Consider the following 25,429-nt stretch of genomic DNA (forward strand, 5'->3'; position numbering starts at 1 on the left):
TTAGGGCCCCTACTGTTCTCAATTTTCATTAATGACTTATATACTGTCATCCCAAATGTCAGCTGTATCCAATATGCTGACAACTCAACTCTGGTTTGCTCAGCCACATCTCCCTCAGATTTGAAGACTGCTACCCAGTCCACCTTTAATATTGTACAAAACTGGCTCACTAGTCGCGGCTATTATTAAATCCCAAAAAAACTAAAATGTTGCTATTCTCACCTACTCAAAGGTCTGCAACTTTCTCTTTCATCATTAACGCAAAAGATGGTACTGTTATCTCCCCAGACCCCTCTACAAAACATCTCGGTGTCATTATTGACTTCTTCTTCTTCTTCCAGCTTTTCCCGGTTAGGGGTCGCCACAGCAGATTGCCTGTCCGCTCATGATTGGTACTGGAGTTTTACGGTGTCGAGTTGCCAGCCCGGCGCCCAACCTTCCACAGAAGGCACACACACGCACACACTCACACCTAGCACCAATTTAGAGTGTCCAATCCACCTACAGCATGTCTTTGGGATGTGGGAGGAAACCGGAGCACCCAGAGGAAACCCACACGACCACAGGGTGGATATGCAGACTCCGCACAGAAGGCACCCCAGCCAAGGATCGAACCGGAGAACCTCTTGCTGTGAGGTGGCAATGCTAACCACTGCATCACCATGGCCACCCTATCTCAGTGTCATTATTGACAATAACCTAAAATTTGAACTTCATGTTAATCAAATAATAAAGAACACCAATACAAAACTTGGTTCATTGTATAGAATTAAAGCCTTTCTAACCCCTCCAGCTAAGATTGCCATTGCCCGCTCTCACCTAATTTCAACACTTACATATGCTTCCCCCATTCTGTCTAATCTAAACAAGTCACTACTTAACAGACTGCCTATCTGTTACAATCACATTGCCAGATTTGTCACTGGCCAGCCATGCAAAACCCACCACTGCATTAACTTCAAACAGCTTGGGTGGCTAGAATTCCCCAGTCTCATACAATATAACCTTCTGATCATAGCTAACAAGATTCTCTATAATCCAGATAACACACCAGCTCTTAGAAATATTATCATCGCCCAAACTAATCAGAGACTAATTCGATCCTCTAATAAACTTCAAATTCTTACAATCAAAACCAACAATACAGCAGGAGTAGCTCTCTTGGCAAACTCTGCAGGTAGAACATGGAATCAACTCCCAGCTGACATAACTATGCTCTCCTCCCCATGTGAATTTAAGACCAAACTCAAACAACATCTGGCACTAAACTGGCTCTGCTACTGTAACAAACCTGGCTAGCCAGCTTTAATAAATGTACAAAAATCTACTAGATGTCAATGCTAATGTGTTTTCATTTCTCTTCACTATAACTAGTGCTTACAAATGTCGTGAAACTGTCTACTTTTGACTGTCAAAATATTAATGGTAATAGCTTACTTGTATTTGTCTGCATTGCTACGTTCACCTTTGTTTCTGTTATATTGTCCTTATTACTATATTTTATTATGTATACTCTGGAGCTTTTCTCTCCGGGCCTCTGCTGAAAATGGACATGTATCCAGTCGGACTATCCCAGTCAACAAATGTAAAATAAATAAAATAAATAAATTCTATTACTGCACATATATCGATTTTCTCTATACTGAGGAGTGCCTTGAATGCATGCATTTTGAGGTTTAGACTTCTGGCATTGAGTAGCATTGCTCTCAGTTTTTTGTTACTTGTGCTATTTATGGTGGTGGGTTTGTCTTTTGAGCCTTGCCTAAAAAAGGCACTATGGGGGTGGCAAGAGCCTTGGCCAGTATTCGAAAGCCTAAGGGTGACAGGTGCAAGCCGTCTCTAGTGAAGCAGCGTGGCTTGTCGAGCATGTCATCCCAGGCTGACAGACACTGGATCCCCTTTGAATGACACCAGAAGCTTAACCAATTAATGAAACTGATAATTTTTTCTCTAAACCGTGGTATCATTCTTGATGAGGGCAGGATGCTACTCAGGCTTAGGGTAATACCGGCCTGGGCTATGTGATCAGAGAGCTTCTCCATGTCTCTTTTCATGTAGTCCAGGAAAGTATGGCTCAGGTCATTCACACCAACATGGACAATGACAGAGTCATATTTGTACCTGTTCTGGAGTGACCTGAGTGCTTGTGTTATGTGGCAGATCCTAGCACCCAACAGGCAGCTAACAGTAACTTTCTCCTTGTTCAGCCTAGTGAATGGGACGTCAGTGTGCCTGACTATAGAGTCACCTATTACTAGTGTGTTGGGTATGTTATTTTGCCTTAAGGGCTGTGATTGTGTGGCACACTGGTTTTGTGAAGTATGTGTTTCATGGTTTGTGTTGGGGGGGGTGGAGGTTGCTTGGATGTCTGCTTTGGAGGTCTCTATTGCTTTTGCAGATTTGTATTTAGAGCCTCCAAGTATGTTTTTGTGTATTTATGTGTGTTTTTTGCCGGTGCTGGATTCATAGCTCTATGTGAGACTGGTGGTGTGATGCAAGTAATTCCCTTCTCCTCTTGACTGCCTCGTCCAGTCTTGGGTTGAGAGAGCTTAGCCTCCAGTTTGGCTGTATAATTGCATCTCTTGCATGTATTAGTCTTTGGTGGAAGGAGGAGAGGGTTGTCTGTGTACATGAGGCAATTGTAACATTGCTTCAAAATGCCCAGATTCACCAGTTGGACTGGAGAGTGCACCTGAAACTGCCCTTTGGATATGCCTGGATAGGTACAGTGAACTGTATTACTGATTGGCTGTTAAGGACGAATAGAGATCCTTGTCCTTCTCTACAGTATAGGAGGGTCTAGTGCTAAGGTTTATTAGAGCTTGCTATGAGTTTTGAGCAAGTGCCGGGATGAGAAGTGAATGGTTTGAGTGCTTAAGTTGAAAGTTTGTCTAGTTCCAAGGGAAAAATTGAAGAGTACACTTTGTGGAGCCAGGAATAGTTATACCCTAGATAACCGGTGCTGCCCGGCGCGCAAAACCTTGCAAATGTGGGCTTTATAGCAGGGAAATGAAAGAGATAGAAATTAGCCCAAAATGGCTAATAAACTACTAATTTCTAGGCTGAAACCACTCCTGCAAAGACAGATAGGCTGCTCAAAGCTCCCTCTCTCACAGTGAACAGAGAAACTTCCATCTATCCAAGTAAGGTATGGGCAAACACAGAAACTTGTAACACAGCCCTGAATTCAGCACTAACCTGAAAACTGGACTATACTAGCTTAGAAAGGCAGGAAAACAAGTATATTTTTTGGGTTTTTTTTTTTTTTTTAGAAAATAAAGCAGATACAATAAAAATAAACCACTTTAAATGCACATAAATGGCTATCACACTTGAGTGTGTAGCCTACAACAGCTAAACAGGTAATTTAAACACAAAAACAACTTTGTTAAAGTGCAGGCAGTAAAATAAGTACAATATGTAGCTGAAACAAGCTTTTTAAATCACAGAAACTCTAGAAAATTGGCATTTTAGGTGGAATTAGCTAAAGGCAGCAAGGAAATGCAGAAAAATGATACTTAATCACTCCAAAGTCTCCCTTTTGTCTCTCTGCTGCTGTAAAACTCTGCAGGGCACCAGCCAGGAACTTGCTGAGCTGTATACATGTCAAGCAGAGCACCTCACTGGCCCTCTTCAAGAGATATCTTGATGAGTGGATGGGAAATAGAAAATTCACCCTAGGGATCACTCCAGTGGCTCTACTCGACAGATGCACTGGGAACTAAGGTCAGGCGGCACGATGCCAGGGTAATCCTTTGGGCTAGGCTTGTAAATGCTCCAGGGCTATTAGCCTAGTACACAACTATGAACCTATGAACCTACTGGATGTAAGTGAACAATCCATGATGGAGACTGGTCTTTGACGTTTTGAGCACCAAAATGACTGGAGTAATATATTTAAGAAGGTGTGTTTAGGACATATCAGTTTTTTTTTTTAGGCAATGAATATAGTAATTAGCCAGAAATTTATTGTTTAGTAAAATGAGTGGATGACTATATCCAATAAAATGTGCAATTAGATTGTTAGAATTAATATTGGTTTCATTTTCATGAATACAAAAATGATTATACATTTGTAATCTATAAGCTGTATTGATCTACTGTGGATTGATAACCATGCATAGATCTTAATTTGCACATAATTTTGCTATAAAAGACCTGTATTTATTTATTAAACAGATGATTTTTCTACGTATAATGTGACACTTTTTCCTGACAGCTATTGGCTGTTAACTCAAGCACTTTGTCAATGATTGGTCTAAAAGGTCTATGCCTCAAAACACTCAGCTTGTTCAATGAATGAACTATACATGAATGGTGTAATACTGTTCTGGATTTTCATTGTTTTTTCATTCTATGTCCTTTGATAATGAATGGTTATTCTTAAACATGGAAATGATAGTTGAATCATGTTTGAGACAACTTGTTTTATTTTATGAAATTGATAGGTTTTACCTGTTTTCTCATATTTAATGTGCTATTTATGGTCTGATGAAGTGGTGTTTTATCACAGAAGTGATCAGCTGTTTCTTTTTATTTTTTATACATTAAAGTTCGGCACACATAAGTTGTAGTGGTCGGAATATTTTTATTTATAATTTATCTATATTTACTCATCCTAATAATTTATCAAGCTCATTTAAAGAAATTGCCTTTTCCAACACTTCATTCTCTTCTTTTGTTAACTTTCCTAAGTTCAGTGTTTTTCAGACATATTGTACTACATTATTTACACTCTTTTTATGAGTTGTTTCTATTCTTCCTTTTCTCTCATTACACTGCCATCTTCCTTTACTAATCTGCTTAAGTGACTTGATACTTATATAACAATTCTTATATTTTTTTTCTTGATTTCTTTCATATTTTTTTCTTGATTTCTTTCATATTTTTTTCTTTGTCAAAGTACCTTCTTAAATCTTACAATGCATTGTTACATGTTATTTTACATTTTTCTTTCTGTACTTTTCTCACAGCATATTGCCATTGTAAAAAAATGTTTTATATTTTTCCTTAAATATCATCCACTAGTCAGACCAATTTTTATAAAATGTTCTCATAGTAATATGATCTTTCCATAACTGTATAACTAATCTATTTCCATCTTTATTCCATACTTTCTCATTTATCCTTTATACTCCGTCTCTTTTATATATTCCTTGTTTTCCTGTATCTCTTACCATATTTCACGATGATAAAAATAGAAATGTTTCAACTACCTCCCCCTCTCTTATAACTAGACCTTCTGTTAGTATAAAATAGTTTATTTCAGTTCTATGCATACCCCTTTTGCAAATCAATGAATTTTTGTCCCAACATTTTAACTTACCACATCTTATAACTTTTAATGTGACACTCCTATTCCCCTCCACATTTATTTTGCTAGGTATATGTACAATTTTTCTCTTTTTATTTTTAACACAGTATTACAATCTCAGCCACCAGTCAATAAACCCCTTTTGTCATAAACATTTGCAATATCCAGTACTTCTTTACATAAAGTTTTCAAGTGTCATTTCAAAGTCTCTCTTTATACCTCTGCTCAAAATTGTACATTAATTTTCTTTTTTGTTTCCATGTTAAATGCTTTTGTCACATAAAGATTTCATGGGTCACAGTCTTTCCTTTTTTCATATTCTCAAAGAAAATTTTCAATTGCAAACACAGTCTCACAAATAATGTTATTGCATTTCTCTTTGTTAATTTGTCTCATATTCTTACTCTCTGTTATGTACTTCTTTTTTACTTTTTTAATTCTTTCTGCATTTCTCTCTGCATTTTTTTTTATTCTTCTTTTATTCTTCCTCTGCATTTTCTTTTATTATCTCCCTATATTCTTCAGGGTTTCATTTCTCACTCACATTTTTCATTTCTCTCCTCGTTACATTTTGACTTTTTTCCTTTCAACTTCTGGCTTTCTCATCCCATACACTTTCTATACATCCTTTATTGACTTCAGATCCATCAACAGAAATCTCGTTATACCACACATTTCTCATTCCGTATCCACAGAATTCTCAATCTCATCCATTTAACCAATCCATCACACATGTTCTCTGTCCATTCTCTGTCCATTTGCCAGAATGGAAACAGAAGCAATCCCATCATCTCTTTCCCTCTGTCCATTTTGCCAGAATGGAAAAAGCTGCCTTCATTTGAAGAAAATACAAATTACAACAAAAAATGGGATTCTCTCCAGAAAGCGTTGACTACTTTTCCCTAACCTAATATTTCCTTTAATAAGCAAAAAAAAATTTTTTTTAGAATAAACATTAACTGACTGGACACTATCTCTAATTTAGCGAAGTCTTAAGCTACTATGTTGGTGATTTTGTAAATTTAAACATTATAGACATTTAATTGCAGTCTTAAGTTTGTTCATAATTACTACTACTCTATGGTGATTGTAGCACATGTTAATTGTTTGTTACTGTTGACAAAACTTGAATTACCAACAGTTCAGGATTTACTCATGATCTGAACATTATTGGCATAGGTAAAAAATAGAGGCAGCTTACTTTTTAAATAACCCTGTTATATAGTAACACTTTTTGCAGTATATTCCTTTTTGCATTGATGCAATTTGATAGGTATTTTATGTATTTTTATAACTGCACCTGCACTTAATATTATTGAAATTGATTGATACTGATTGATTCTGTGTGTATTATATTTTCATCTTAACCTCTATTTTTACCACTGATTTTCAACTATCCCTTGTGTTTTTTATCACTATCAACTGCACAACCTTTTTTATTATTTGCAGTTCAAGTATTTCTAGTTTTTCTATGAAGTCTTTCATTATAGTCTTATACACTATGCTTTTATAGAAATTTACAATATACCATGTATGATATTATTACCTGTTTATGAACCCATGCCAACAACCATTAATTATATATATAAATTGTTATTATTGTGGAATCATAAAACAAGATAAAAACAGTACAATTAAAACAACAGTGTTTTAAAATCACAATAGTTATATATATATATATATATATATATATATATATATATATGTGTGTGTGTGTGTATAGTATATATATATATATATATGTGTGTGTGTGTATAGTATGTGTGTGTATATATATATATATATATATATATATATATATATACATATATATATATATATATATATATATATATATATATATATATATATATATATATATATATATATATATATATATATATATATATATTATATATATATATATATATATATATTATATATATATATATATATATATATATATATATATATATATATATATATATATATATATATATATAATATATATATATATATATATATATATATATAAATGAAATATATAAAGACCAGAAGATTGAAATGGACCACAGCGAGTTGAATGACCAGAGACAAGAACACCAAAAAGAGAAAAAAAGCTAGCGAAATTAGTTGTGGAGTTTTAATTAGAATTCATTGGAGTTTAATTAGTAACGTGTTTTTGGTGTCTTCTTTGGTGTGGGTGTGTGTGGTGTGTGTGTGTGTGTTTTGCTGTGGTGTGGTGTGTGTGGGTGTGGTGGTGTGTGTGTGTGTGGGTGTGTGTTTGTGTGTGTGTGGTGGGACTTTTCTGTTAGGGGTGTGTTATTGTATTGTGTGTGTGGGGTGGTGGCCACCTCCTACCCCAATATTCACTGGTGTTTGTGGGTTTTAGCAGTTGTGTGTAGTGTGTGTGTGTTTTGTGTTTGTTGTGTGTTTTGTGTAAACTTACGGTGTTTGTTTTTTTGTTGTTTTTGTCTTGTGTTTTTTGGTGTTCATGTGCTCTTTTGGTGTTGCAGGGTTTTGTTGTGAAGACATACATGATAATATATATATATATATATATATATATATATATATATAATATATATATATATATATATATATATATATATAGTATATATATATATATATATATATATATATATATATATATATATATATATATATATATATATATATATATATATATATATATATATATAAAGGTATGGAAAAACTTGCATTCAGGAGCAGCATTCAAAATGCAGCAAATTCATAGCAAAGTTCTTGTAGTAACTTTTGTAGCTTTATTTAGATTATTTTCAGAACTCAAGACAGACCATTTTCACTTCTTTAAATAACCATTTTTTTCTAGCTTCACATTCTAATTGCTGTAGTTTTAGCTTAACAGTAGTTTTCCATGTTTCTCCAAGCAAGTTGTGTGAACAAGGCATGTTGTGTACATAACAATAACATTACAATCAGTTACATTAGGTACGGTAATAGACAGTATAGCTGTGGTGGTGGTGTGCATCCTAATGGGTGATTGGGGGAAGGATGTGCAGCAAAAAAAAAAAAAAACAAAACCGGAAGGGATGAGAGTCATGCTGTGATAATTAATATATTAACACTCCAGATTGGTTCATTGATGGAACATGAATTCATAAAATTACGTAGTTACTTTGTGTAACTTATGAGTCCATGCAGCTAAAAGAAGCAAGAAGACACGTGGTAAGGTCAAGGGAGGAGGTCTAGGTGAGTGGTATGCTGTGTTATCAGTGTGTGTGTGTAGATGTGTGGGAGGAGGTGGGAGGAATGTGGTGGGTTGAGGGATGTTTGGGGACTGCTGGTGGGGGCCAGCCGCCAGTGGAGTTGGGTTTGATGGTTTGATTGGTGGGAGAATAACAGAGAGAGAGAGATCCAAAGGTTTGCAGGATGCTGTGATGGTATGGCCATTTGGATGGTACCACTCCTTGAATGGCTGTGATTGTGAAAAGTGAGACCGGGGGTTTGTTGGGGTTGGTGGGGTCAGGGAGGCCAGCCTGTGACTGGGAGCGGTGTGTGTGGGGGGGGGGGGGCAAAAAGTCAGTGAGGAAAAACACATTATATTCACTTCCACAGTTGTAAATCCATAAACACATTAAATCTACTTGCACAATTCTTCAAACCCTATCACATTTCAATCTCTATACCTTCTAAGCGCACATTTGATGTCCAGGCTTACTCTGAGTAAGGGAGAGAGGGAACACATTAAATCTGCTTGCACAATTGTTAAACTTTCAGCCCCTATCACATTTCAATCTCTATACCATTTAAGTGCACATTAAATGTTCAGTGTTTCGTTGATATATATATATATATATATATATATATATATATATATATATATATATATATATATAGATAGATATCTTTAGATTAAATAAAGCACACTTACTTTTCCTCATAAAATATTCCAGATGTAATTCTAAAATCATCTTTGTCGTAAAGGCTAAAAGTGTTAATAAGGTTTTTGATAATTGCAGCAGAAAATTGAAAGGGAAAGTCATGAATGTAACATGATATCAAAAAATAATAAAGTGAAAATGTTCACCTTGCCACAGGATGTAGTGAATGTGCTTGCAATAAACAAATAAATCCATCTGCAGAGGTATTTGATTCTGTTCCACTATTCCACATAATGAATATTTAACAAATTAAAAGTATTCAATACCAATGAATGTGTAATTTAGTTTATAATAAACTGTAAACAATGGAACATAGCAAATCAAAGTGAGAGTAACTTTTCTGCCCCATAAATGACTATCACTAGTGTCCCACGGGGCTCCATACTGGGGCCACTTCTTTTTAGACTATGGTATCAGTTATAACAGTAAGAAATAGGATACACAAATGGTGCTGAGGCAAACTGAGTAACACAGATACATGAATAAAATGCCAAAGTTCTCAAGCGTTTATTTGTTTGCATTTGTTACAGAAGTGTAGTTGTTTAAACTGGCACACTGTCCAGGTCCCATGTACTAGCACCCCCACCCATCTCTAGAGCAAAAAAAAAAAAAAACACCAGACCTTTCCTTCTACTGCTGGCACACTAACCAGCTGGCCAAATGCAGGACACACCCCTCCCTGCTGCAGCCATTCAAGTCATGCTTCTGCGCCTGCCCTGCCCCCTGCCTTCCTTCCTCACATTTTAGTTAAAAAATAATAATAATAATGTCTTCTTTAAAACTGTAGCAAACTGCTTGCTATAATTTATACCCTACCTGCAAAGAGAATTATGGCTCTCATGTTTTAATTAAAAAAAATCTTCTTTTAAACTGCAATAAAACTGCTTGCAACAAATGAAGCAAACAGTTGCTACAGTTTATACCCTGCCTGCACTACACTGGTCAGGTTTTGCACTAACAAGCAATCACCTTGGCTCAGCTCTGTCTTGTCTCTTCTTCAAAAATCCCAGGCTTGTTCACCTTGAATGGTAAAAAAGAAAGGGCAACATAGCCAGTGGTATAAACAAACCTTTTATAACTTCAAGTTATTGTGACAGCACAGACAGCTGATTCAGTTTAGTTGCAACACAAAGGTCCAAAAGAAAATACACATAAAGCTCTGTATTATAATTATAATTAAAATTAAACTGCAGTAGTAGTGCTAAAATATAAATGCTGTCATTTAGGAATAGAAATCAAAAAGGCATACTTTTCTTGCTGTCCCGACATATCAATGCACACAGGATAACCAGTAAGATGGTGAGCAATGCCCACCCAGATCCACCCAGGAAAAGCCACAGTAATGACTCTGAAATGAGAATAAAATAAAATGTAGATATGTTATTCTTAGTATGTAGGTATTATAGTGTTTAGGCAGTTCAACAAAAATAAAGCAGGCATTAGAAAAGATGGACTTGTGATAGGACAAGGTTACCCCAAGCAAAATATGATTTCTGTATGGTAAAAGAAATACACTGCCTTATGCATTGTAGAGTCCAAAATATTCCCAATTCTGACTTCTGGGAATTTCACACTGTGATAATATAATACAACCATACACTAAATTTATTTTTACTCACATGAACTTTTGGAGCTTATCATTAATGCAAGATAGGAGATTAACTCCAAACACTAGACAGCTTTCATTTTTTGAAGAAAGGAATACAAGTTTTGCCTGGAACAATGGAGAAACAATCAGATGTAAAGGATTACATGCCACCAGTGTCTACTGCAGTCACACTTACAAGAAACAATTGCAGTCTTTTTCATGAGCAATGTTGTTTAACTATTACATTTTATCTGTTTTTTTTTATGAGGACAATAACTGGTACAGCCCAAGGCATCTCTCCAAACTAATCCTTCATAGACAGCATTTGTCTCATTTGTAACAACAGAGTTTGTACCACATGTATCACATTACAAAAAAAAAAAAAGTATTAATTCAGTACTAGACAGTCAGTGTCTCAATGCGTGGGTAAATAGGATCATAGGAGGTTACTAGACCAGGAGGTCGTTTCAAACCTAGTCATTTCATCCCAATGTAATACCATAGAAACTCTGTTCAATACCCAGGACTGTATTTATTAATGACTGCCCATGTCCATGTGGGTTTTGAGTGCTATGTTTGCTAAATATATAATTGTACTGTCCTTCACCTTTGTTTTTATTTTCAATAGCAAAGGACAACACTCCCACAAGATAAGTGCTCCGTTGTACAAAGGTCAAATAATGCAGAAGCAAGTGGTAATAACAACAAAGCAGCCAAGTTTCACCAGAACATAAAAGTTCATAAAATATTTATTGTAAAAAACACAGTAAGCACTTTCGCTAAGTAGCTTCTTCAGACTGACAAACATTAATATCAAATTCAAACCCTTATATAAAAATTCAAACAACTAAAAAACAATCACAAAAAGATACCAATTAAAAATAAAACATTTTTTAAAGATACACAGGTAAAAAACACATATAGAAGTGCTCTACATGAATGCATATAGAGACCAGCTCATATACGAAAGATGAAATAGAATTAATAGTATATGCCAAAACATATAAAGGCGTACATAAAGTATATAAACAACCTTAAAATACAACAGAAATATATGTATCTCTACTATGTAGGCTATTTTGGTATCCTACGCTTTTTAAGTAAGGGTTTAATGGTTGCCCTTTCATTCAAACCATGGCCCCGATCCACTCTAAGTATAATAATCCAATTATTCTCCCTAAATTCTGTGTGATTCCTAATGTCTCCTTCTCTTATACTAGAAGGAATAACCTCAATGACTCTGAATGTAAAGTGGTGATCATCTCCAAAACGAGCTACATGTTTAGCTAGAGCATTATGATCCAATTGTTTCCTAATATGGCAAACATGCTCTCGGTTCCTATCTCTAAGGACTCTATTGGTCTTGCCAACATAAAAAGAATGACAAAGCTGGCATTCCGCTAAATAAACAAGGTTAGATGTTTTACAAGTAGCTTCTATTTGGAAACTAAAATCCTTCTGCAGGTCTGGATGATGGAACTTATCAGAACTATTAATATAATTGCAGAAATTACATGTTCCAAATGGACGAGTACTTCCCTTCTTACTGCAATTATTATAGTTATTGCTCTGTGTGTAGCATAATAGCCTCTTCAAGCTTTTTTTCTGTTTTTGTATGTAAATCTTGGTTGGTCACCAACTATTTCACTAATAACATTGTCCACTTGAAGTACGGACCAATGTTTACCAAAAATTTCTACTAATTCTTTATTATCCAAAGTATAATACAGAGGAACCTTAAGAGAAGGTCTGCCTGTGTCTTTGTTACAAATATCTTCCTTTTGCAAACCAAAATACAGAGCAGCTATGCCTTGACGTAAAGTTTGAATATCTGATAAATTGTCTGAAATCTCATCTGCAGTGTATCCTCTTGATGAGAGTCTATCTTTTAAACTAATAAGTTCTTCAGAAAAACAGTAATCCATGGCATTTAACCATGAAATTCTAACACCTTGTCCTCTAATCAAATTTCTGAAGATATAACCTGGATGCATACTTGACCTCAATAAAAGAGAGTTCCTATAACATGATTTTCGGAACACTCCTGTGTTAACTAAACCATTCCCCAGTTTTTCTATATACAAATCCAGGTATTATGTTCTTGTAGAAGACCAATTCATAGTGAATTTTAAACAGCCAGTCATGTTGTTAAGCACATTATAAAAATTAAAAAACTCATCTAAACTTCCTCTCCATAGTAGGAAGAGGTCGTCTACAAAATGCCGATAGAACAGAACATGTGTCTTAAACTCTTCTGTGACACTAAGTACTGTTCCTTCCCAATGTGCCAAAAACATATTTGCATAGCTGTTTGCACATGGGGTACCCATGGCGATGCCATGCCGTTGAATGTATAATTCACCATTAAAAGTAAAAATATTATTCTCTAAAACCTGCTCCAAAAAATAAGTTATAAGATCTATTTGAGTAGGTGAAAAGGTACTATGTTGAATTAAATATTCATAAATATACTGTATACCCAAATCATTTGGTATTACTGTAAAAAGGGATTGTACATCAAGGGTGACAAAAAATACATCACTTAAATCAGTAACACCCTTGAGACAGTCATATAGATCAATGAGGAATTGTTTTGAATCCCTAAGGATGAAATTATTCAAATTAATAATAGGTCTTAGATGTTTTTCCACATAAACAGATAGGGGCTCAGTAACCCAATCCCCACCAGCCACAATGGGTCTCATTGGTGGATCAGATGGATTTTTGTGAATCTTCAGGAGCCCCTGTATTATCGGGATGAATGGATGAGGAACACATAAATAATCAAAAATTTCTTTAGTAATAAGACCTCCTTCAAACACATCTCTTAAAGTATTATGTACAGAATTCATAATCATATGTACCTCATTAACTGTAATTTTAGAATAAAATTTATCATCATTCAATAAATTCAACATAGAATTGACATAATGAGTGCTATCCATAACTACAATCAAACCGCCTTTATCAGCAGGTTTGATTGTAATAAATTCATTATCCTGTAAATGTTTCAATGCTATTTTTTCTTTAAATGTCAAATGATGTCGTCTCTTTACAGCCTGATGAGTATAGATGCCTGTATTATCATAGATGCCTGTATTATCATAATATTTAAGGAATTCATCCTCAGTGAGTTTCATATAAGCATCTACTAAAGGATGATTCACAGGAACAAAGCTACTCATACGCTTAAATGAACGAGATGAATATGACTGCATTCGTTCAACTTGCTTGTCACTATCACCATAAAATAACCGAAGCATAATGTTCCGGCAAAAAAACCTTTAAGTCTAGAATGGTATCTGCCAGCCAACTTATACAGGTAGGAATAAAATTCAAACCCTTTGACAAAACATTTTCCTCATGAGATGAAAGCCTATATGCTGAAATGTTCATAACTAATGATCTACTGCTTTCCCCCACATTTTCTTTAATGTTTGATTGGGGTTGTATTCTCCTGAATGCTTGCGTTTCTGTCATCCTCGGCTCATCGACTGAGTCCGTCTCCCTCCCTTGTCTACTCGCACAGGTAGGGGAAAAGAAATACCTTCAGCTACATTGGTGTAAGAATTGGTAGAACCATATGGTGGTTTAGTAGCATAAATCTTAGGTCGAACTACTGGTTCAGACACAGATGCTGTATTCTTAATGACAACATTAGGGTGTAAGTTCAGATCCTGCTGTGCAGGGCTAGTTTGTAAGTCATTAATATGGTTATTAACATAAGCCTAATTAGGAGAAATATTCTCCGATCTCATCAAAACAGCATTATCAGCATTGTCATTTAACAAAGGTTGTACATTTTGTTCACACACTTCAATATCAGTAGCTTCATTTAAAGCATTTTCTTTATCGTTAGAAACATTTCCATTATTATTAAAGGCATTAACTTTAGCTTTAGCAGAAACATTCACGACATTATTACATACATTCAGCAGTGTAACAATATAATTTGTCCTTTCATTAGTCATGGAACCATTCCAGTTCACTGTCTCTAAATTTTGCCCATTTCTGGGCCACATGAAGACGTGGCCAACTTTAAATTCATTTGTGTCACTCATTTATGTGTTCCTCATCCGCTCATCCCAATAATACAGGGGCTCCTGAAGATTCAGAAAAACCCATCTGATCCACCAATGAGACCCATTGTGGCTGGTGGGGTTTGGGTTACTGAGCCCCTATCTGTTTATGTGGAAAAACATCTAAGACCTATTATTAATTTGAATAATTTCATCCTTAGGGATTCTAAACAATTCCTCATTGATCTATATGACTGTCTCAAGGGTGTTACTGATTTAAGTGATGTATTTTTTGTCACCGTTGATGTACAATCCCTTTCTACAGTAATACCAAATGATTTGGGTATACAGTATATTTATAAATATTTAATTCAACATAGTACCGTTTCACCTACTCAAATAGATCTTATATCTTATTTTTTGGAGCAGGTTTTAGAGAATAATATTTTTACCTTTAATGGTAAATTATACATTCAACGGCATGGCATCGCCATGAGTACCCCATGTGTGAACAGCTAAGCGAATATGTTTTTGGCACATTGGGAAGGAACAGTACCTAGTGTCACAGAAGAGTTTAAGACACATGTTCTGTTCTATCGGCGTTTTGTAGACGACCTCTTCCTACTATGGAGAGGAAGTTTAGATGACTTGTTTAATTTTTATAATGTGCTTAACAACATGACTGGCTGTTTAAAATTCACTATGAATTGGTCTTCCACAAGAATAGAATACCTGGATTTGTATATAGAAAAACTGGGGAATGGTTTAGTTAACACAGGAGTGTTCCGAAAATCATGTTATAGGAATTCACTTTTATTGAGGTCAAGTATGCATCCAGGTTACATCTTCAGAAATTTGATTAGAGGGCAAGGTGTTAGAATTTCACAGTTAAATGCCATGGATTACTGTTTTTCTGAAGAACTTATTAGTTTAAAAGATAGACTCTCATCAAGAGGATACACTGCAGATGAGATTTCAGACAATTTATCAGATATTGAAACTTTACGTCAAGGCATAGCTGCTCCGTATTTTGGTTTGCAAAATAATATATTTGTAATAAAGACACAGGCAGACCTTCTTCTCTTAAGGTTCCTCTGTATTATACTTTGGATAATAAAGAATTAGTAGAAATCTTTGGTAAACATTGGTCCGTACTTCAATTGGACAATGTTATTAGTGAAATAGTTGGTGACCAACCAAGATTTACATACAAAAACAGAAAAAGCTTGAAGAGACTATTATGCTACAAACAGAGCAATAACTATAATAATTGCAGTAAGAAGGGAAGTACTCATCCGTGTAGAACATGTAACTTCTGCAATTATATTAATAGTTCTGATAAGTTCCATCATCCAGACTTGCAGAAAGATTTTAGTTTCCAAATAGAAGCTACTTGCAAAACATCTAACCTTGTTTATTTAGTGGAATGCCAGCTTTGTCATTCTTTTTATGTTGGCAAGACCAATAGAGTCCTTAGAGATAGGATCCGAGAGTATGTTTACCATATTAGGAAACGATCGGATCATAATGCTCTAGCTAAACATGTAGCTCATTTTGGAGATGATCACCACTTTACATTCAGAGTCATTGAGGTTATTCCTTCTAGTATAAGAGAAGGAGACATTAGGAATCACACAGAATTTAGGGAGAATAATTAGATTATTATACTTAGGGCGGATCGGGGCCATGGTTTGAACGAAAGGGCAACCATTAAACCCTTACTTAAAAAGCGTAGGATACCAAAATTGTATTTTAAGGTTGTTTATATACATTATGTATGCCTTTATATGTTTTGGCATATACTATTCTATTAATTCTATTTCATCTTTCGTATATGAGCTGGTCTCTATATGCATTCATGTAGAGCACTTATATATGTGTTTTTTACATGTGTATGTTTAAAAAAACTTTTTATTTTTAATTGGTATCTTTTTGTGATTAGTTTTTAGTTTTTTGAATTTTTATATAAGGGTTTGAATTTGATATTAATGTTTGTCAGTCTGAAGAGGCTACTTAGCGAAAGTGCTTACTGTGTTTTTTACAATAAATATTTTATGAACTTTTACGTTCTGGTGAAACTTGGCTGCTTCGTTGTTATTACCACTTGCTTCTACATTATTTGTTTTTATTTTTTTTTTTTTTTACATCCCCTAATACACTGGCATTGTACACATCACAGAGGTTCTCAAAAATATACTGCTATACTAAGTTAGTTGTAAATGCCAGTTCTCAGAAATGACTGGTAAATTTCAAGCACGTTGAGTAACTTTAATTAAAGACATTATTTTTATAGTAAAATATAACTCATGCTAGCTTCCCGACTACTGACTTCTAACCTGCTACTACTCTGTCTTCATGCTCTGGAACTCCTCCATACCTATAATATATAAATTGAGTTGGTAGTCTCATTCTCCTTACAAAGTTCAATGTTACTGTACCCCTTTTTTCCTGATAAGAAATGAGAATACGTTTACACACATCTGCAAGTGGGCCACCTTAAAAATCTGTAAGTAGTTTTCATGACAGGTATAAAACAGTAGTTGCAAGATCCTAACGGGACATATTTCTGAAACGATGTATGATATGGAAAAGGCATCTGCATCTCCAGTGGTGAAGAGTTGTGTCCCCACTTCCCATTCTACTTATTATGATTACCTTTGAGGTAATACTCAAGGAAAAGGAAGACAATTGTTTACCCACAACAAAAAAAAATGCATTTCTCTTGCCTTCCACAACATCAGAATAGAACTGCTACAGTTTAAAGCTCTTCATAAATTTCTCTGACTTGTACACTTGTACTCTGCAAAAAAAGAACACCTCCTTTTGTACACTTACCTACGCAATCCCTTTAACTGCGGTGGTGGTGCTGCGGTAATGTTGTCTCCTCACAGTAAGACGTTGTCCTGTTCAATTCTCAGCTAGAGCATCTTGTGTGTGGAGACATGCGTGAAGTGGCGTACCTTCGTTGAAGGTTGTGCATCAGGGCCGGCAACTCGGCATGTAAAAATCTACTGCCAGTCATTAGCGGACCGGAGTTCCGCTGTGGCGACCCCTAACCGGGAAAAGCCAAAAGACACAACAACCTACGCAATCCTTTAGTAGTATTGAATCACCCACACATTTAACATTTTAATACTGTCAACATATTTTTGAAATCTAGCACACATGTAGGCTTAACTGAATAGGAGCTATATGAGACTCTCTTTACAAAATCTCTTCTAGGAATTTTAAATCTTTACAAAAAGATGTCACATTTTCTAACAATGAATCTGAAGCAACACATGTTTTTTTCCATAGGATTATGATTATAAAGATGTCTGCTTAAAAGTCTTCAGTTTGCATGTTGTATCTGTTCATATGGAGTACATTCCTGTTACGAGTTTCTTTTAGGCTAGTTGGATACAACTCTCAAGTTTTTATTGAATAGATTTGTGCTGAAAATACACACTGTCCCTCTGAGACAAAATACACTGTGCTTCTGGCAATGAAAAAACTAAGAACACAATATCTCTGGTATTATTATATCTGCTTATGTCTTTCCATCACAGATTCTGGAGTAATAGCAAGTAGAATTAGTTGACGTCTTGTGATTAGAAAAATTGTGTGTAATATTTTAGTCATTAGGATATGTTCTTGAAAACCTGGAATTTTAATATGTAGTGTAGAGCCATAGGTATGGCCTTGTACCATCCCCCATTCCCTAATCTGATGCCCCCCTCCCCCAACTTTAGCTGTGATCATTAATGCAGTATCAGCATTCATTTCTGAATGCCAGTACTACACTACTGATCAGCATCTGCTGATTGCACCCCCTACCCCCTTTAGCCCACCTTACCTATACATCTGATGTAGTGTTTCTGTGCTCAGGTAGATTATTTGCATTTACTTTGTTAAGCAGTACATTTGGCAATTCAAACATTCTTTTCAGCTACAGTGGATACAGTGCACATTTTGTGAAGTATATGAACAATCTTCCACTTGTTTGGACATTTAGACTGGATCACTGCCAGAAACATTTTTTTCTGGAATATCATATTTACAAAGCATAATTTCCATCTTCCAAATTACTTAATGGTTAAGGTGTCTGCCTCACAGACCACAAGGTACAAGGTTTGGTCCTCTTAGAGGGAGGTTGGCATAATGGTTATATTTGGCTTTATAGACACAAGGTGCAGGCCTTGATTTTCACATGGGTTAATTAGCTAGGCCTGAAATGGTCCAGAAGAGCAGTTAACCTGGTATTAATTTATGAACCTATTTTTCTCAACTTTGAAAACTTTACTCTACTACAAAAAATATATTCTTCATTATTTCACAGGAATAAATCTCAAAAGTAAGCTTGTCATGGAACTCATAGACTGGAGGTTTTTTTTTCAGGTCTGTATTAGAAGCACGAAACTAGTTTTGAGCAAACACATAAAGAGCGACACATATTCATGGAACCGCATTTAAGCGATTCGATGAATATGCCACAGGGCAAGGAGGTAGTTGACCAACTACATGGATTTGCCCTTTCCTTTGCTATAGTGCGATCTCGAAGTTGGTATATTTAGTTAGGGGGTGTGGGGGAACGGCCCTCCACATTGGGTGGCGAAGCCCCCTCCTGATAATGATTTTTAATTTTTATTTTTTCCGAATGGCCATGTGAATTTTTTCACTAGGAAAAAATTTGATTATGTGGTCATTCGCTATTTACAGGTTACGCATATTATGTGTTGACTTTTATGTAGCCACACATATGTGCTTTCATTGTTCTGATATAGATCCTTTTTTTCTCAGTACAATTTTTAAAAAAAAATGTTGGTTAGAGACTGTTGACAAAGAGTTAGGTTGCATTCTTTCACTGCAAAGGGATTCTATCTAAACAGTTGGAAGAAATGAGAAGTAACATTTTTATTTAAGATAAGCTGAACAGGATAAGATTTTAAGATCATGTTCAAAGGTCCTTGGTATCTGTCTATTTAAAAACATGTGTTCCATGCTTGTGCTGACATTTTAGTCTCATTTTTATGGCATTCATAATTCTGATGAGCACATCATCACATACCACATCAATACATAACTGCATTTTTATGTTATTAATCTGGGTCCAGGAACAAAGAAACAAAGATGTGAAGAAGGAATGATTAAAAGGAAAGACACATTATTGGCCAGAATAACTATACATAAACAAACAATGAAAGGAGAAAACACTACTCAATAATGAAGCTGAATAAATATGTATTAAAGAATTCAGTTTTATGTAAGTGAACTTATATAAGAAAAAGTGTTAACTAAAGTTTGTTAATAAAAACTTTCTGCAGCTTCAGTTTTGAGTGAAGAAGGACAGGACAAGAGGGTGAACATAGTTAACAACAGAAACAAGAAAGGGGGAGCTGATGGTTTATGAATAAAGAAAAAAATGTATATAATGCTCAGAGCAGAGAGCCAGGGAAATTTTAATTTTATACAATGTTTGATATAGGGGATGATCACAGGAGGTTACTAGGCAAATGACCCTGGGGCCCTTACAAGCCTAACCAATAGTTTATCCCCAAAACAGAAACCTCAGTCAGCACCTGTCACCTCTGTCAGTGAGGGACAAAGGTGGAACTCCTGGGACAAATTTGTGGTTTCCCATTCACTCATCAAGGTTGCACTTGAAGAGGGTCAGCGAGGTACTCTGTTTGTCATGTATGGGAAGTCTATTCCAGAAATGGGGCAGCCTCTGGGAGACAAACCTGTCTCTCCAGCAGGTTTTGTTGATGTTGCATGTTAGATCTAGGCTTATCAAGCAGGTAATGCACGAGGAGTTAGACTTATGTATATGGAGTATTTCTAGTATGGCAGGGTCCAATATTGCCTTGTAGGCGAGACACAGATCACCTCTGAGCAATTTGTATGATACCAATTAGAGCCATAGTGATTTAAGCCTGTCTGCACAGGACAGGTCTTGGAGGCCATGGGTTCTCTTTTTGAGGTATTTCTGTGTCCTTTATAGTTGGAACAGGTGTGTGGAGGGGTACATACCAAATGGGGTGTTATACTCAATTATTTCTCTAATAAGGGGGAGGGGTACAGAGATGTAGTAATCTCCTTTCTTCTGGATGCAATCCTTTCCTTATGAGATGAACCAAGTAAAAGGCTTTTCCAACCACCGCCACCACATGATGGTTGAATGTGAAATTGTTGTCAACCTGAGAACTCAGGTCTCTCACCACAGGTTGTATGCTTAGAGGGTTGCCATTAATGTGGTAATCAGCAGGGGCTGTGTTTTCGCTGAATGGTATGATAATACATTGTTTTTTTGGCATTTAACCTAAGGCCATGCCTTTGGCACCACTTATTTGTAGCTGTGAAACCCTCTTGTAGTATGTTAACATAATTTGGGGAGTCAGTGATAGCACCCAACTTACAGTCAACCACAAACTTGGTCAGCAAAAGGCCATTTGTCTTTCCCTGGACTTCTGAGAAGCAGATGCCAAACAGTAGGGGTGCCAGGACAGATACCTGTGGAACACCACTAGTAAAAGGTCTGCTATCAAAAGTGATGGCACCTATTTTAACCTTGTGAGTCCTATCTGTGAGCCAGTTGGCCACCCATCTGACTAGATAGGGATTAACACCATGTTGTGTTACCTTTTTGATAATGCCCAAGTGGGGGATTGTGTCAAAGGCCTTGGCCAGGTCAAGGTAAGTTGTATGTACTGACTATCCCTCATCCAGGGCCTTGGTGACAGTCTCAAAGAAGTCAACTAGGTTCAATAGGCAAGATCTTCCCCTGACAAATTCAAACTGGGTGGGGTCAAGTGCTTGGAGATTGACTAAGTCCTTGTTTATCAGATCTATAATAATACGCTCCATGGCTTTACAGATCAGACTTGTCAAGCTAATGGGGCAATAGTTACCCGGGTCAGTAGTGGCATCACCTTTGTGCATGGAGATGACAATGGTGGTTCTCCACTCTGCTGGAATGAAGCCTGCAATTATGCTGTGGTTGAACACTGTGCTCAATGGTGAAGCTAGTTCTTGCTGCAGATGGCGCAGAATGCAGCCTAGGATACTATCAGGTCCCACAGAGGCTGTGTTCTTTGCCTTAGATAGGGCCTTTAACACTTGATCTTCAGATATGTGAGGTGTGAGACAAGTATCAGGGATGCTGACTGGGCCTTTGGAGGGTTATAAGAAGGTGAAGTTTGCGATGAACCTATTGGCTAGCAGGTTGGCTAAGTCAGCAAGATCAGTGTAATTGGTACCGTTAAGTACTAGTTCGGAACATACCTGGGCTTTGCTGTGGAGGTTCTTAATGTAACTGAGGAAGGACTCATGGTTTCCCTTTGTTTTAGAGGCTAGTTTCAACTCATAATTGGCTTTTGAGGTTCACCCTACTGATCTAATTTGCTTGTTGAGGCAGAGCAGGAAGTTTTTCCAATTTGGAATTTGTTCTTTTTTACCCTTGAACAACAGTTTCTTCCTTTTGTTGTAAAGCCTGTTTATAGAGAATGCCCACCAGACAGGTTTGTGTTTCCTTGAGGAGCAGGTTTTAGTTCTCTTGTGTATAGCTGAGTCCATGCAGTTGTACAGGTGCTTGCCTACTGCACTGGCATACTGTTCAGCATAGTTGTCTGCATCCTCTGAGGGGGACGCTGGTGTGAAGCTGCTGGTAACCTCCCTTAGGAGGTTGTAGTCAGCTTTTGAGAAGATGTTTAGCCTGGTTATGGCTGGGGAGGTATTGGGTGGGATAGAAACTTCGAATGAGACAGCCTGATGATCTGATCTCACCAGGGAAGAACATACTATGGGAGTGGTGCAGTGGTCATCCATGCTGGTGAGAACCAAGTCCACTATGTTATCTCCCCATGTGGGGCATGAGGCTAGCTAATTTAGTGCGTTAGGACTGATGAAGTCAAGGAATCGTTGGGTGAGTACATTAGTGCAGGAATCGTTCACCCAGTCTATGATGGGGTAGTTGAAGTCACCAAGGATCAGGGTGAGTGCATTAGTGCAGGAATCGTTCACCCAATCTATGATGGGGTAGTTGAAGTCACCAAGGATCAGGGTATTAGGGGGGTTCCTTGATGGATTCAAGTAGGTCCAGGTAGGAGGAGTGGGTGTCCTAAGATATTGATGGGGGTCTATTGCTGGCTATAACTTGAATGGGTGTCTTGCCAACTGTCAGTTGTACCTGGAGTAATTCCAGTGCTTCATGCTGGTAAACCAGTCTAGAAGTGTGTCTGTCCTTAATGAAGATAGAGACTCCACCACCCTTAGTCTTTCTGACCTCATTTTGGGGTCAGAAAGTGTGGAATTAGGTATAGCCTGTTAAGGCAGTGGTGCTCTCCACAGCCCTGAACTAAGTTTCTGTGGCTACACAGACATTGACATCTTCCAGTGTGAGGAGAGTCTCCAGTGAGTGTATTTAAAGATTAAGGCTCTTAGCATTGAGCAACATGACCTTCAATCTGCTTTTTGACAGAACTTTTATGTTGGAAGATTTGTCTTTAGGACATGGCCTAAAAAAGTTACAATGGGGGAGGTAAGAGCCTTGGCCAAGATCCGGAACCCCAGGGGTGACAGGTGGAGGCCATCTCTGGCATGATGTTTAGGTCTCTTATCATTACCAGCTTAAGTATTTGAGACATGGATGTCAAGAAATTCATCTCTGAAGGGAAGCTTGAGAGGTGAACTATAGCATCTGTGTTAAGAACACATAATAAGAGTTATGATTGGTCAGAATCAATCATAATTTCCTTGCAGTGCATGATGTATTATATGTTCCATGTACTGCCAGCTACAGAAAAAAATGTGTAGGAATGTAGGGAGTTTACTGGCTGTCTAAGTCTTTAAAAGCTGGTAAAACAATTTAGCACTGCCAAACAAATAGCAGCCAGTAACAAAGTATCCCCCTGAAGAGCGATTGGCTTTAAAAGCTGTTTGACACTTCATTCATTATTAGTATGACAGAATGAAGTATATGACAGTTTTCAAAGCTGTTTTACTTTCTGTCTCTGTTCTTTGCAGGCCAATCCTGTCCACCACCAATACCCAGTATACGAGAGATGATCTTAACAGTGTTTAGAGTATTTAAATAAAGTTTATGAAACATCTTTCTGATGTCAGAAGAGTGTTTAATAAACTTGTCTTTCATTGTGAAGTACCATACATTACAAGTTGCTCTGCACACAGAACCACCCAAAACAAAAGAATGACATCACTGTTAGAAAAATATGTATTTAAACATGTATAAAGTGCTAGTTTAAAGGCAAGTAGTATATAATGCATTTTATTCTATTTACAATATGGCAATAAGAATGATTTTACATGTAGTTGCTTGAAGCTTTGGAACTGCAGTGTGTTTGAACTCTGACCCTGGCAGTAGCTAGCCCAGCAAGCTTATGTTTCTCACTAATGATTATCTGCTGGGTCAGCAAAATTGAATGTATAAAGCATTGAATATTCTTATTCCTTCCTCTGAGATAATTGACCTTGTGAATGTATCAGAGATAAGACACAGCTGCTGCAAGAAGAACAAAGAAGTATATTGCCAGAGTGAACCGACCATTGTATTCGAGCTAGCCTGAGACCTTGGAAGAGTAACATTTACAGAAAGACATTATAATGAACCAGGTGCTTTGCAAGGCTGTATTATTCCCATGGGAAAACTTTTAAAATGTATAACATCAGCTTTTTCTTATGAATAGAATATTGTAGACCATAGTGATGTAGGTGCCCTGTGACTAACCACGTCAGTAAGTTGGGCACAGCCTAAATGTAAGACTATATAAAATTGTGTACTTCCTGCATCATGTCAGACAAAACTCTGTACTTGTATGGTTTTTTGCCTCCTGGTGTACACTAGTAAACTTTTGCATCTGAGCCTCCTGTGTTGTTATCATTTGTTTTATTTAACAGTTTGGTCCTCCTTGAACCGGAATTCCCTTGGTAAGCTGCAGGTCAGAGTGTATCGGTGGTGAATACTGCGAGGAGAAGTTACCAAACGGTTCTTCTTGAAGCACAAAGACCTCCGACTGAATTGTCGTCTTGAGAGGCTGGCCACTTTCTGATCTGCGGTCAAGAGCGGTCTCGAACTGGTCGACCCAGGAGGCTCAGGTAGGAAATATTTGCCTTTTTTCTGTTTTAGATCAGGGACTAGGTTACAGTAAATGTCATTGTCATAGATTTGTTATGCAGATCAGGGACAAAAGGAAATTACTGTATATTTTGTCAGAGGTCAGGGAAACAGAATAAGGTAGACAGTTATTCTAGATAAACTGTGTAAGGAACTGAAATACCACGTGGTGAAAAGGGTTACGTAACATTTTTTAGAATGGGAAATCAGTGCACTAAAAAATCGCGAGATCCGCCCCTAACTGATGACGCAAAATATATGCAATTACAACGGGCTGATAATGTAAGTTATTATACAAAATGGGTTAATAAATACGGATTTGATGGTAAATTAAACAAGATTTCATTAGTTAAACTTTTAAAACAGCTTAAATCTGACGCAGAAGGACAGGCAAAAAAACAACAGCGATTAGGCATTCCTCAAGCACACAGGTGGATTGAGGAAGTAAACCGAAGGGAACAGAAAACTAAAAATGGAAAACATTATTTTTAGACA

Source organism: Protopterus annectens, chromosome 16.part0, assembly GCF_019279795.1.
Source record: "Protopterus annectens isolate FY-2018-M chromosome 16.part0, PAN1.0, whole genome shotgun sequence".
Lineage (NCBI taxonomy): Eukaryota > Metazoa > Chordata > Ceratodontiformes > Protopteridae > Protopterus > Protopterus annectens.